General features: G+C 29.8%; 1 long non-coding RNA gene across 1 annotated transcript; it reads left to right on the top strand.

Annotated features, from left to right (window-relative positions):
* Nucleotides 1–1,305: 1,305 nt before the first annotated feature.
* LOC150035746 (uncharacterized) lies at nucleotides 1,306–2,330 on the top strand. Its single transcript, XR_016530282.1, has 2 exons — nucleotides 1,306–1,712; nucleotides 1,842–2,330. It is a non-coding gene; the product is annotated as an uncharacterized LOC150035746 (long non-coding RNA).
* Nucleotides 2,331–16,047: the final 13,717 nt, after the last annotated feature.

Here is a 16,047-nt window from a genome sequence, read left to right as displayed (position 1 = left end):
TAATAACTTAATTTCAATTTTATAATGAAAATTTTCTTTCTAAAGTGTAAATAAATTATTTTTAAAAGTTGATGAAGAATAAATTATTAAAAAAATATTGAAATTAAATAAAATTATATATATATATATATATATATATATATATATATTGTGTTATAAGTAATAAAAAAATATATTTTAAAGTTAATAATAAATTCGGATTGGTTCGAGTTGGTTTGAGTTATATTAAGTGAACTCATAAACCAATCCAATCCATAAAATTTTCATTTATTTGAATCTAACCAAAATGAGTTGATAACTCAACTCAAATTACACAGGTTGGATTGGATTGATCGACTTTTTTCGAATCATCGAGTTTTTTTTTAATATTTTTATTCGTGGTCGTTGTTTTGTATGATGGTCTCATTCATTTTATTTGTTGCGTTATTTTGTGTACACATATATGAACATGTAGATAATAAGATTGTGAATGAGTATAATGTTGATATAATTAATATTTTATATTGGGACATGAAGATCCATAATTAAACTGAACTTTTATTAAGGGGGTGCTCCTGAGCTATCTAGGCCATTATTTCTGACCTTAGGAGCTAAATTAGTTTTATGTAGGGACATATGAGATCAGACATGGGTATCTAGAGATGGATTTAAAATGGTCGTAACTATCTTTGTGCATCCCTTTTCACCACTCACATAAAAAAAATTAAAATATTTAAAAAGGGAAAAAGGTAAAATTTGCCACATGACAAATTATAACGGGTTAATTTAGTGGTTTACATAAAGATAGGTGATATCCAATATGTACTTAAGTATTTTTCTTTAAAGTTAGAAGAGAAAAAAAATTACTCATTCACCATTTATGCCTTTAGCTTATATTTCTTTCTCAACACCTTTCTACTCATAATTAAATTATATAAATATATATGTTTTCCTTTTTTTTCCTAACAACAATACAAAGGACTATCCACAAATATGACATAATTTAGATATGTAATACAAAAATATAAGTTAAAAGAATAAGTTTTGATGTAAAGTAATTTAAATATATAGGTTACTATTGTTAGATTATATTATGGTTAATCGTTAAGTAGATTAATTAATAATTCGAATTTATTAATAGCTACCATATAAAGTTAAAACATAATTTAGGGCCTTATGCATTAAAAAAATATGGAAATTGAGTTAGTCAACAGTTTATAATTTTTCTTGAAAAGAATTGGTTTATAATTTGTATTTTTTAAAAGAAAAAAAAAGGACTCAAGCTTACCAAATCAAGTTACCTATTACCAATACTACAAATGAAATTTGATCGAGATAATTTGCAGTTTTGACAAAAATTTGAGAAATTGTAATGGTAGGCAATTTAAGAATAGATTTTAGCAAGCATGTCTACAACTTCTGAAATTTTGCAAATATGGCATTATTTGTAATTATGATATTTCTCTTTTCCTTAATCCGAAATTACCCATATAACCAAGACCAATTCTATTCTTTGTGGTTTCATTAGCTTCCTCTCTTTCATTTTTCTCTTGTTTTCAACAATTGCTATCTAATTTCGATTTCGTCCTTGAAAGATTTATCCCGTTCTGTGTTCGACTTTGTCTTTGAAGATCGGTGTCGCCCTGAAGATCGCTATTTATTTCTTCTTTTCAATTTTTTTTTCCGTTCGAAAGATTGTTTTCATCAAGATCGATTCTGTACTCGCTTCAAAGGTTCTTTGATTCTCTTTGCTTGTATTTTTTCTACTTTTCTTCATATTTTCTGTGTTTTTTCTGTTTTGAAATTGTAATATGAAATCATAAGGGGTTTTCATCATTTTTTTTTTTTTTTTTGGATTTAAGAGTCTGGAAGAGATGGAGATTGTGGAGGAAGAAATTGATTCAAAATAGAAAAAGAAGCCACAAAGAAAGTGAAAATTAATTGATTCCAAATTGCAAATTGATTGATTCAAATTAATTCAATGGTAGAGCAAGAAAGAAGGAAAGTGATTAAGGTTCCAATTCTCAATCTTCTTCTCTGTTTTTTTTTTTTTTCTTTTCAAATTTTAGTCTTAAGAGAATCAAAAGGGAAATTGGAGCTACGGTATTGTACTTTTCATCGAGTAATTGATAAGAATCACTACTTCCAAAACCAATTTGGTGAGTTTTTTTTTTTTTTTTTTTTTTTAATTGAAAGTTTTTTTGTTCAGTTTGGTGGGTTTCTTTGTTTCTTATTTAGGTCATGACAAATCGTTCACATAATTGATATATACATTTATCAAAGTGAAACCAAAGTGTATAGTAAGATGATATAGACAATATCAAATTTTATCAGTAAATTTATTTATTTAATATCAAAGTGCAAAAGTACAAAAGTGCATCATTCACATAATTGATATACCTAAAAGAGAGTATATCAATAAAGCATGCATGTTTCATTTTATAAACATGATATTTCAGGTGTAGACGTACCATATAAAATATAAGACATCAGTGTATTAGATATCAATCAATAAATACTTGAAGTATGACGTGAGTATATTAGCAGTGTATCTGACAACAATCAACATTCAATTAATAAGTTGTTTTGAAGAATTAATAAGTTGTTTTGAAGAAAAGTCTGCGTGTTTCATTTTATAAGTATGATAGTGTAAGTGTATCAACAGTGTATTAGAAAGACGAGAGTGTATCAATAGAATATCTAACAACAACCAACACATTCCATGTATATCAGGTATCAATCAACTTTTAAGTGTATCAATAGTATATCAAAAGTATATAGTATTATTTATCAATCAACTTTGAAGATATTAATACTATATAATAAAACTTAGAAACGAAGGATCAAGTTAAAATTATTAAAAGCAATGAATGAGAAAAGCTTACTCTAATGCTACACTTTCAGTATAATCACAAAGAGTTTAAATATCCAAAAATTTACATGAAAGAGACTAACAAAATATCATGTAAAATATGCTAACCACCTAACAACTTTTATAACAAAGTGCTGAAGAATAGATTAGAGAAAAACTAACAAAAAGACCCCTATTGTTGCTTTAAGTACATTCCCCCACAAACTTGGGTGATTGGATCACACCAAATTTGGATCGAAGTGCACAAAAATGAGTTTCAGACAGCAGCTTCGTCAGACTATCAACAAGTTGATGAAGAGAAGGTACATATCGGATATCGAGCTGTTTATCAAGGACTTTATCACGAACAAAATGAACATCTAACTCGATATACTTACTTCGAGCATGAAAGATAGGATTACCAGCCAAATAGAGAGCACTAACATTATCACACCAAATAATAGGCAATTTAGGAGAGCATAAGCCAATTTCTCGTAACAAGGATTGTAACCAACTGATTTCAGCAGCAATTTGAGCTAAGGATTGGTATTCGGACTTAGTATGGGAACGAGCAATGACACGTTGTTTCTTCAATGACCAAATAACCAGGGCATCACCAGGAAAAACATAATAAGCAAAAATGGATTTGCAATCATCAAGGCTGCATACCCAGTCCACATTTGCGTAAGCTACTAATAATAAGAAATCTGACTTTGGAATATGTAAACCAAAGTGAAAAAGTATCCTCAAGATATTGTAAGACACGCTTAACTGATTTTCGATGAACATAGGTGGGCTTGTGAAGAAATCGACTAAGCTTGTTGACAATATATGATATGTCAGGACATGGATGAGAAAGGTACTAAAGAGCACTAACAACTGTGATACAACATGGGGTTATCCATAGGATCTCCTTCAGAAATAGATAATTGTTTATAAAAATTATGTCAAATATCAAACAACTTCTAAGTTTATCAAAAGCATAACATTACATATTGAACAACTTTAAAAAGTATCAATGATATATCGACAGGATATCAATACATATCAAACAACTTTTAAGAATCTTAATAGTATGTAAAAGCATATCCCGTGTCAATCAATATATTGGCATTTTATCACATGTCAAACAACTTTCAAAGTCTATCATTAGTATGTTAGCCGTGTACCAGATATCAATCAATTTTTAAAGATTTTTCAGACTTTTCAAGTTTGTAATTGGGTTGAGCTGAATATTGTTGCCATTTCTGCAAAATCTGAACCACATGAGACACGAGTTTTTTTTTTTTTTTTTGGTTAATTGTGCAATGGGCCTAGAAATTTCAAATTTATGGGGTTTTACTTTTAATCTTTCAAATAGTTGGTTTCAAAATCTCATATTATATAGTCATCCTCAATAATAATATATAATTTCTTAATTAGGTCCCATCACTTTTATGTTTGGCAATGAGAGAGAGAATTAATGAGAGAAAGAGAAAAAAAAAAATAATCAAACTCATTTGGTCAATATCTCATAATGTCAAATGCCCAAAACACTACCTCAAAGTGGGGATTTTTTTTTCGTTGATTCCTCCAAAGTGGTCCTTTTGGTTACTTTAGTACCTAATAATATATTGCCCACACCCTAAATCCATACACATCACATCACTATGCATGCGAACCCATTACCAAGAGTTCTTTCTTTTATGGCATTGTTTTTCAAATCATCAATGAGAAACAATGAGAGAGAGAAAGATTCTAAAAATAAATTCCACTAGTCCATTTTTTCTTTCATAGAAAAAATTAAGAGCAAACAAAAATTAGGTTTGAATTGGATAATAATTCCTCAAATTTTTTGTTAGAGTCGTTTTCAGAGACGTTTGGGGTGCGAAATTGATTATTATATTCGATGGTTTATAATAATCTATGTTATAATAGTTTGTATTTAAGATGTAGACTATAAGTTATAATAGCACACTTCATCCCGTAGAAGACCCAAATGGTCCTTTTATTTTCAAATGATACCAGGTTTTTTGGGTGAAATCAAAAGTAAAGCCACATGGATCGTTGTCCCTAACAATTATCATGTTTGTGTCCTAACAAATATCTTTGTTTATTTTTATTTTTTTAAAAAAAAACTTTATTCAAAATACTATTTGCTCTTTATTTTAAATCCTTTACTAGCAATTAATACATCTACGAATATGATCTAACATTTGACACTTAACGTACCCTGCGTGATTTCATACACTTATTTATATAGATTTGTGTTTATACTCAGATTTATAGAAATATCCGAAATGATCTTTAAACCAACGTTTATAATTTAAACAAATTATTGTAAAAGTTGAAATAAATTTGAGAGTTGATGGAAAAAAAGTTAAATCATTTTGTTAAAATTTATAATTCCCCCCTAATGAATTGGCACATGGCTCAATTTTCTTTTTCTCACACATATTAATCCATCAAAACTTACTATAGATGGATTTGGTGTACAAGTTTTGAAACATAGAGTGATGGTCTTAAACAATTCACAAAGATTTAGTTTTTAAATTATCATTTGAATTTAATGGGCTCTTTTTTAGTTGTCACCCACTATGCTACTAGTTATTTGAGGTGGAATTAAAAGTGTCCTTTCTTGGTTTCCTTGATGGTTGAAAATTGAGATTTCACAAGGTTTGACTTTTTGTATTGAATGAATAATACATATTGTTGGGCTTTTTTAATTCATAAGGTGAAAGTGATATTTATCAAACATTTATCCAAAATCTTTGTTCTTCTACTCCTAATTACACCATCATCGTGTCCTTAGAAGATTGTAAACGTTGTTAAAAAGTATTCGAGGCCATCTGGAAAACAATCTAATGTACGGAAAATTTATTCTTAGTATTCTCATTCATAATTTGACGTGCATAAGATGATATATTAACTTATTTAAAAGATTCCACATAATTTAAGTGCAATTTTTTGTGACAAAAGTAGTATAAAATTTTTCGTACTACAACATTTTGTAAACTTTTTCTAGATAACATTAGATAATAGTGGCTTTTTGCTTTTTTTTTTCTTTTTCTTTTTCTTTTCCTTTGTCAATATGGGAATAATGTGGATTGAGTCTTTAACATTTAAGAGAAACTAGTTTGATACCCGTGCGTTGCACGTGTTATCTAAAACTTAAAAACATAATTTAATTACAAAAGTTAGATCTAGTTTAGTAATCATTTTGTTTTTTGTTTTGGTCTTTAAAATTAAATCTATATCATTCACATTTTTAGCATGATTTGCATCTTTCTTAAAGTACAAGGGTTGAATTCTTAGCCAAATTCAAAAAACTAAAACAATTTTTTTAAAGCTACTTTTTTTTATTTCTCAAAGTTTGACTTGTTTTTTAAACTATGGGTGAAAAATAGATAACAAATGAAAAAAATTGGAGGCGGAAGTAGTGTTCATATATTTAATTTTCAAAACAAAATGGTTACCAAATGGAGCCTGAATAATACAACTTTAATTTATGAATAAGAGAGTTTGAAAGGAAAAAAAAAATAGGAGCTATATGTGAAGATTAAAAAAACCAAGATTATCCTTCCTAAATTTATTGAATAATTTTATTACACTCTTAATTTTAAACTTCAAATTAAACAATAATATTTTTCTATATTTTATTTATTTTGAATGGAATGATTTGATTATTCTCTTAGTTTTAAACTTTAATTTAAATAGAAATATTATATTTTTTCTATTTCCGTATAAAACAATTTCGTTCAAACAAGATGATTTGATTATGCTCTTAATTTTAACGTTTTTCAAATTTTAATTTAAACCAAAATATCATTATTATTTTTTTATGCATACAGAAACTCTTAAAACTGGTTCTTTTTTGTAGATTTGTAACGATCTTCCTTTTGATTTTAAACTTTATTTTGATTTTACACATTATTTCAAAACTATACAAAGATGAATTGGTGTGTGTTGGGTTTTATGTCTTAAAATTCGCAGTTTGTAAAATGATAAACATTTTCTATAATCAATAAACTTATTATTGGTTTTATAAATTGTATGAAAGTCTAAATCCAATAAACTAAGACCTATGACTATTACATGAGTACTTGAACTTTATGTAAAGACATAAGAGTGAATCAGGTTCGAGTAAATAGTCAAAATGATCTATAGTACATGAATAAGGTTGGGTATCTTATCCTGGTAACACTATTGGATGCAGCCTACTCTGTAGTTGTTACAAAGAGTTGTAAAGTGCTACATATGATGTGATCCTAATTCGTATATGTTATGACATGGGGAGTGGGGGCGTCCTATGCAATGAGTTTGCATAAGATCGGACCGAGAAATAAGTCACTCTTACTTTATAACGTTATTTACTGTATAAGACTGACTATTTCACCTAGATGACCTAGGCAACTCGATCTTAATTTTGAGCTAACTATGAAATCCTATTTATTCGGGATTATCCTTAGATTTGCATAGGTGAGGGTTGGCTCAATAGCGCCGACTCAATAAGACTTCCATTTCAGGGGTAAGACCTAATAGATAACTGAGGACATAGGGTGCAAGATGGAGTTCACGCTTACCCGATTTAAGGATAGGAGAAAGATTGTTCTCTCAAGTACTAAATTCGGGTCTTGAACAATAGGTCCACCCTCTCACTAGGCTGAGAGAGTTTGGTTTAGTGATTGGATCACAAACCAATTGTTCATTAGAGGATCAGTAGGAACTTGAGGAATAAGCTCGAGGGTAAAACAAATATTTGACCCAATCGTTATTACGAACATGTGAAGGGTCGATTTGCTAATTATGGTTAAATCATGTGTTACAGTGAGGGAGTGCAACTATGGGCTTAAGTGGAGTGACCCATTAGTTAACGAATGGAGATTAATTTGGTCTAATGAGAGCCAATCAATCTCGGATCGTTGGAGCCCATGATCTGTAGGTCCGCGAGGTCTCTCTTCTAGCTCGTAATGGACTAGCTCTAGAATAGCGTGATAAGTTAATTTGAAACGTTCAAATTAGAATTAAGGAAATTAGTAATTATATGAGATATAATTTCTTGTTTAATTTGAGAATTAAATGAAATAGGAGAATTTATATTTAAATATGATTTAAATATATAAAGATAGATGTGTGTAAAAATTAATTTAATGTTTCATATTAAATTAATTAAGTTTTAATTTTTTAAAAAAAATTATAAAACTAAAATTTTCAGTTTTAAAATCAAAATTTAATTTTGTGATAAAATTGGAAAATTAGAAAAATAATACACAAATGGAAAAACATGTTTTTCCATTATCCATCTTCTTCATGCTCACACACTTTTCATTTTCTCTTCTTCATTTACACCAAGCATGAGCTTCAACTCATGCAACGTTCTTTCTTGCATGATGGTCTGCAATATATTGAAGAGTTTGGAGTGAATTTCGGGCATGCAATCAAAAGAGAATTTTAGAGAAAATTCGTGTTGACGAAAATATTATTCAACCAGATTTCTACTGTGAGCAATTCTCCTTAATCCCTTGGTTCAAACTTGTTTTGAGTCCCACAACTCAGTCTAGAGCACCAAGAGAATTGTAGGGAAGATCTCGAGGTGGTCTGCAACAAGATTCGGAGAAGATTGCAGTTGGAGATCGAGCTTTGAAGAGGTTCTACAAAGGTATGTCATAAAACTCACTTTTTTCTGCAAGAGCATGCTTTATATTTTGCCAAAATTAATGAATTAGAGTGCTTAAATGATCCTTGTTGCTCCTGTTGTTGCTGATACATTCCTATAGTGTGTACTCACAATAAATTTGAAAAGACAAGAAAAAGAACAAAAATATATAATAAAATAGTAAAAATTATTATAAACCCCTAAACTCATTGGTACGAGTTTACAGAAATAAAAATGTAAAAAGAAAACTAAAAAACATAAAATAATCACTTTCTTCTCTGTCACCTTGATGAGCTTTAAATTGCTTGAACTTTGAGAAATTTCTTCAAAAGCAAGTATTTTCTCCACCTTCTTCAATATGTGAAGATTTGCGAGTATAGAAAAAAAAAACTATAAAGCATATTAAAAAGCTACGTTAAATAATTTTATATGTTTTTACAAAATTGAAAGGTGAAAAAAATGAAAACGAGGATCTCAAAAGAGAGAGATGTGATATCTTCTTATAGAAGCTATAAGAGATACTTGAAACAAGGAAATTAAACTTCAAAGAAGGAAAAGAAACATTGGAAAGATGTTGCTAAAATTTCTTAAAAGAAAAAAAGAAGAAGTAAAGGAGATACACGATAGAAAATGGGGGTTGAAATTAGCTACATATATAGGAAAAATTTAGATCTCAAATCATGATTTGATTTGATTTTTTTTTTATTTAATGTAAGGTAGAGATTATTAATAACATGTGACTTTAAAAAAAAGAAAACCGTGAATAAAAGATTAGAGGATAAAATGTGATTTGTTTTAAATGTGTTTTCATTTTATCTAAGATGAAGTAGATATTGGAGAAAATATGAGTTAAAAGAAATCATGAATAAGATATTTGGAGATAAAATTTAATTATTTTTTAAAAAAATCATATAGATTATTAAGGAAAAAATTATGTCTTTAATGATTTAATCGTGAAATTACGTAAGATATCCATATGATCATAAAGGGGCAAAAGAGGAAATCAAATATTTTTCAAAAAAATCTGTAGAGATTATGATGGATAAAATTCTATGATTTTTTTTAAAAAATAATCTAAACACGAACTAACTTAAGATATCCTTATGATCATCATCAACTAAAAGAAATAAAAGGGAAAATAAAATGTTTCTTTCCCATAATCTATTTTAGATAGTATAGATTACTAATATTTTGGTCAAATGAACTAGAGTAAGGATAACAATGGGTTGGGGCATGGGATGTACTCCCCATCCTGATCTCTATAGAGATATTTCATCCTCATCCCCACCACATTCCCCATTGTGGGGAGTCGATTCTCCATTCGGGGATTCGTCTCCATGGAAAAAGTTTCTATTTTTTTAAAAATTTTATTATTTATTATTTTGTAATTTAAAATCAATTAAAATTTTTTATATTTATATTGAAATGATAGATACCTTATGTAACAGCTAGTTTTATTATTGTTTTATATATTTAAATGACTATTTAAAAAATGTTTGTCTTTTTTATTATAAATTTAATACAAAATTAAAATTATTATATTGTGAAATTAAATTAAAACAAAGAACACTAATAATAGCTTAGAAATTATATTATAGGTATGTATGTATAATATTATTTATAATACTGGGAAATATATTATATATAATAACATTCTAGTTCTTTTAGAATGTTTGTTTTATATTTAATTACTAATCCTAAAAATATTGTCAATTACAACTATTTAATACATTTGTCAAAATAAGTCTAACTCAATTTATTCACTTTCTCAATTCACTTTCTCAGTATTCAAAATTTGAAAATTTAAAGACAATAACGAAGTTCTTTTCCTAGGCTTGGGCTTGATTCTTTGCTTTAAGGTTTTTATATTATACCCTTTCAGGATTAAAACAAAAAACAAAAACAAAAAAAACACAACAAAAAAACAAAACAAAAAAAACAACAACGTAACGATTATAAATATAGTCATTGAAGAAAACCTTTCAAAAACAAGTTATCGAAGAAAAATATGACCACCTTTTCGCACGTACGCTTACATGTTCCAAAGTCATTAAAATAATCAAATATATAACACAAGAGTAATTATACTATCATTTGAAAAAATACTAAAGGTATGATCTTTTTAAATTATAGCAAAACACATGAATATCGTGTGAGTCTAATTTTCTAAAATCCTAAAATACTCTCATGTTTGTTTTAATTGTAGTGTAATTAATTCGACATTTTATTAATGAGCTTGTAATTAATTGCTCAACTATATATCCATCATATTTTCAACGTCAACTAAGACCATCATTTCAAGCGGATAATTTGTCATACTTCTCGTGATTTAATAGTTATTTTGAATTTTCAAATTTTGTACATCAACTAATTTTCAAATCTTGTTTGAAATTTAAAATATCATATTATATCAATTATCTTAACTAAGATTTATTATTTTTATTATACTTTCTATTAATCTTAATCAAGATTCATGAGTTTTAAATTATTTTAAACATTACATCTATTATCCTTTTGTTCCAAACATAAAATATTATACTTTCTATTAATCTTAATCAAGATTCATGAGCTTTCTTCATCCCAATGCTTTCTTGTTATGACTGTTTAACAATTAAGTGTTTTGTTTAATGGTAAGTGGGATGAAAACAACCACTATCACAACTTCCGATTTATTGAAGTTTATGTTGCTTCGAACAAATTTTTTTCAATTCTCATCTTTTTTTTTTATTGATTTTACTTTTTGTTCTCAATCGACGACAAGTCTACTTTGGAGGTTTGACTTAATCGATCAAATCCATTGGTTTATAGATGAAAAACTCGACTTAATCGACAATCAACCAAGAGTTAAGTCGCAAAGTCTTCTTTCTAAAGTGATTCCTATCATGCCATTGTGAAAATATAGGCCAAGCATATGGACGGTGTTGGTATTAACCAATTTGCCTTAGAGGTATTAAACTCACCTTGACTGATTTGATCAAGGAAGGATGTACCATCGTCGAATATTGTTTGTTTCTCTTCTGTTCATGAGATCTCCACGATTGACATCAACACCACATCATAATTGGTTGGTAATTTCAATGAACGGTTTTTAATTGGGATATTCATACCCAATCTAAATCGGTTTCTTTCTTTATGAATGCAATTATTTAAATGAAGTTTTTATCAATCCAGCTCTCAGTTTCTAAACTGATATTTTGGGCCTAGAACAAGAAAAAGTATTGTTACAAAATTTTGGATAAGTTCAAAAGTAATTTAGATAGTTTGGTTAATTGATTTTCAATTGTAGTGTATTTGATTTTAAGTTTAGTGTATTTGTTGGGCTTAATTTGGAGACTAATTACAGTGTATTTATAGGTCACGTAAATATCTCATCGGAAGTATCGCACAAACTTTCAAAATACCTTTTATAACTGAAAATCCTCATTTGAATTATAGCATAACTACTGTTTTCCTTTGCACGTTTCTTTTATCATACATCATTATTTTCTCCTAAAATATCTCCCTTATTTTAAATCATCAAATCATATTTTTATTATTTTTTTTCAAATATCGAAATTAAACCAATTTTTTTCAAATATTATTTTATTTATTTGTTTTGATTTTTTAAAATCTTTTTTCCACTTATTTTATGTTATTGCATTATGATTTTTTAATTAGTTTGAAAAAATTATACAGTCAAATATCAAATTTTTTAATTAGTTTCAAATATTTAGAGCGAGAGTGAAGACAGACCAATCGCATTCAAAGTAGTAGGGTGGAGGAAATTATGGCTGCGATGATAGATTGAGAGACAATGATTTTATTCATGATAGCACCATTGTTAGGAGTTGAGGTCGACAACGGAACATGTGTCGGAGGAGTTGAGAAAGAAGAAGATGGAACTAGAATAATCACTAGTGGCTCCAAAGGAGCAATAAATGAAGTCGGTGGAAAAGGAGTCGAAGTCGAAGCTGATAGTGAAGTATTGATGGAAGGAGAGGGAGCCACGCTCGACGGAGCAAGAGATGAAGATTGAATTCAAGTCAGAGGTGTCGCCACTATTGGTGGAGAAGCTGATTTCGGAGAGGAAAATGGCGGCAACTTGGTTGGAGAAGAGGTCGGTGCGGTGCTCAAAGCATGGCCAACCGATAATTTTTAGATGTTTGTTTTAATTACAGTGTAATTACAAATATATCTTAATAAGTCAATTACAATCTCATTTGTATGGACGAGGGTAGTTTAGACTTTTGTAAATTCGTTTATTTTTTTATTTTTAATTTGTTTGACTATTTTTACAAATAAAATATTGATATATTATTTTTACGAATGAAAAGTTAAAATATGTCATTCTTCTTGTTAGCCCAAAGTCATTTTCAAGAAGCTTCAAAAAAACGTCTCTTATGGTTTATGAGTAGTTACTAATTGCTCCATAACTATAAGCTAACGAATTGACCACCGTCCACCGTGAAGCTCCAACGATCGAGCTGAGAATTTCATGTCGTTAGAAATTGGAGCTCCAAGGGCTAACTATAAAGATATTTGATTCTTAGATGCTTGTTGGATTATATTTCTGATTTTACGATCGTCAAAGTAGGCTTCAGAGTTGAGTGTCATTCAATTTTTCTTTTGAAAGTAGTAGGAGAAAGAAAATGGCAGGAGCGTTAATTGGTGACGTGGCATAGGGTGTTCCATTTAACGAGTTGGCAACCATCTTCAAGAATTTTGGCAGAAGGGCAATCAATTTCGATCCTGTTCTTAAGGAGACTCAATCCAAGGTAAATGATAAAATTCGTCTGGTTAAAGAAATAGATGATCTTAACGTAGCCTTAGGGGGTATTTGGGGCACAAAGTAGGTTATTATAGTATGTGGGTTATAATAAACTGTCTGTTTTTATAATCTGTATTTGGGATGTAGACTATTATAGTCTCGTTTATAATAATCTGTGTTTGGAGTGAAAATTATTACCGTCTCAATTAGAACAATATATAATTTGAATGTAGATTATTTTAGACCGTGTGTAACTTTTTCTACTATCATATTTTATAATACTAATAATGATGCATATTAAATATCATATTTTGAAAATATAATTATGTTCCACCAATTTATACAAAATTAATTTGATTGTAATTTATGCTAAAAATTTACCACCGTTTTTTTTTTTCATTTTGGGAGGTACCTTGGTTAACATGGCCAAAAAGGAAAAAAAAAAGTATGACTTTTAGATGCAATTCACGAGTTTCATATATAAATCTCTCTTTTTTGGAGGTACAAAAACATGTAAGACAAAATAACTAACTCATGATTGCATGATTAAAATATGACTAAGAAGATTTAATACCAAATTTACTACAAACTTAAATACATAATTAAAATAAAGTAATCATTGTTCATTATTGAAAAACAATCCAAAATACGGGTTGATTAAACATTCTCTTCAAGGAGGAAGTTGCAATAGTCCAACTTCAGGATTGTGGGAACGAATAAGAAGCTCTCTGAATCTTGCACATTGGGAATATGATTTGCATAAGCTTCGCTCTCTATCGGTTATGCAATTCAGGAATATCCTAGAGTTGGTTTCTGCACGTAGTTCGACTTCGGCTGCACGCTTCTCTTTCGGCTATTTTGCAATCGCCTTTAATTGGTCATTTGCAAACTCCATTGCATTTTTAACAATCTCTATCGTTTCATATTGATTCTCACTTCACTTCCTCTTACTTCCTCTCGAAGCCTTTCCTCCTTCAGTTCTTCAACCAGTACGTGGTCCATGCATGTCATCTTGTGGCATGTCCATTCCCTGACTAGACATCGTGAGGATGTTCAAATCCTATGATTCATGAATAGGAACATCATCAGTCATATAGTTTGGCACATTAGACCCAACGTCCGCAAAGGTTTCTGATCATCCTCCCGTAGCCCGATCCTTGCCAAAGACGTAGGGAAAATCATTATAGTATGGGAACGACTTGTGTAGAAGCCACTTTGCTACAGGATGACTCTACATGAAGGGTGCAATGGATGTTATGATTATGTTACCCATATTCGTAATTAAATTTAGATAAAATTTTACCTTCACTCAACCATCGAATAACTCTTGCTCTGAAGTGATGCATTAGAATTCCTTATTCCAGTAGAATCCACTACAAGTCAGTCTTCTCATTTTTGCGATCGCTTGGTAAAGTTTTTTAGGGATTTGACTCGACAATCTTTAGTTGGTGATCCTTGGATATTACAGTCGGGTAACTTCTCGACCATCAAACGTTGTAGTTGTGCCAAGTACCAGGTTGAAACGTCTCATTGTCTGATCTCCATCCACTATATGCAACCAACGCCACCAAGCACTCGACCAACTTCATTTCTTCCTCTTTAGTCCAAGTGTGCTTTGGGGCTGTTGAGGAACTAGACATTCTAGTGTATACTGTACACATTTTAATACAATTAAATAATAAACAAAAATATGAAACATAATTAACAGGTAAAGTGAAATACAAAATATAGTAAATATAATGAGAGAGTTATGAATGAAGTCATTTCATAATACAGGACAAAGAAAATAAGCGTTCTAATTGATTAAAGAAGTATAAAGATACTATACGCTACACAACTCCCATTCAGTAAACATCTGTTGCATCAATTCATCCCTCCATTGGGTCCATTCATTTAAACTTTCGATATAATTGATCTCATCCTCCCTCCCTCAGTTGTAGCAAAGCTTGAATCCACCTTATCCAAATCCTCGGTCAGTTTAATGCTAGTTATCTCCCTATTGATAAGATTGTGCAGAAGGCAACACGCAATGATGGTTCGACATTAGATTTACATTGGGTAGTATGATTTTCCTCGCAAGATTTCCCATCTATCCTTCAACAACTTGAACGTTCTCTTGATGACATTCCGTGCAGAAGAATGCTTCATGTTAAAGAATTCTCGTGGAATTGTTGGTGCATTATCTCCTCTACACCACTCTGAAACATGATATCTTTCGCCTCTATATGGAGTCAAAAAACCCTATGCATTTTGGTATCTGACATCACATAAATAATAATACCCTGTTGAACGTCCAATCATTTCAGACCTTATATTAGAAATACAATGAGTGAGAAGATATAGTATGTGTAGTAGTTACCCTTTGGAACCTTCAGTTTGTTAAGTCGTGATATTGCATCTCTGAGAACTCGAGAATCAGCTGTGGATCCTTCCCACCCGAATAAGACGAATACAAAGTCACCATGAGTAAATTTTTTGCAATTTCACCTTTTTGCGTCCTATACCTTAGGCGATCAGTTGCACTGACATTTACCTTAATGTACGTGCATTTAATACACCCAGACAATTTTACGGTGGAACAAAATAAGAAATATTCATGCACATACGTTCACCTAACAAATAAGTCACGTCGAACTTGTAGAATTGTATCAACAGCAGTGGAAGCACAAGGATCATCTAAGCATTCAAATTCACTTATTTTGGCAAAATATAAAGCATGCTTTTGCAGAAAAAGTGAGTTTCAGGACATACCTCTTGTAGAACTTCTTTAAAGCTCCTTCACCAGCTGCAATCTTCTTAAATCTTGTTGTAGACCACCTCAAGATCTTCCCCACT

Source organism: Benincasa hispida, chromosome 6, assembly GCF_027475165.1.
Source record: "Benincasa hispida cultivar pf3 chromosome 6, pf3_genome.v1.1, whole genome shotgun sequence".
Classification (NCBI taxonomy): Eukaryota; Viridiplantae; Streptophyta; class Magnoliopsida; order Cucurbitales; family Cucurbitaceae; genus Benincasa; species Benincasa hispida.
The sequence above is the reverse complement of the archived record's forward strand: the minus strand, read 5'-3'. Positions and strand labels throughout refer to the sequence as shown.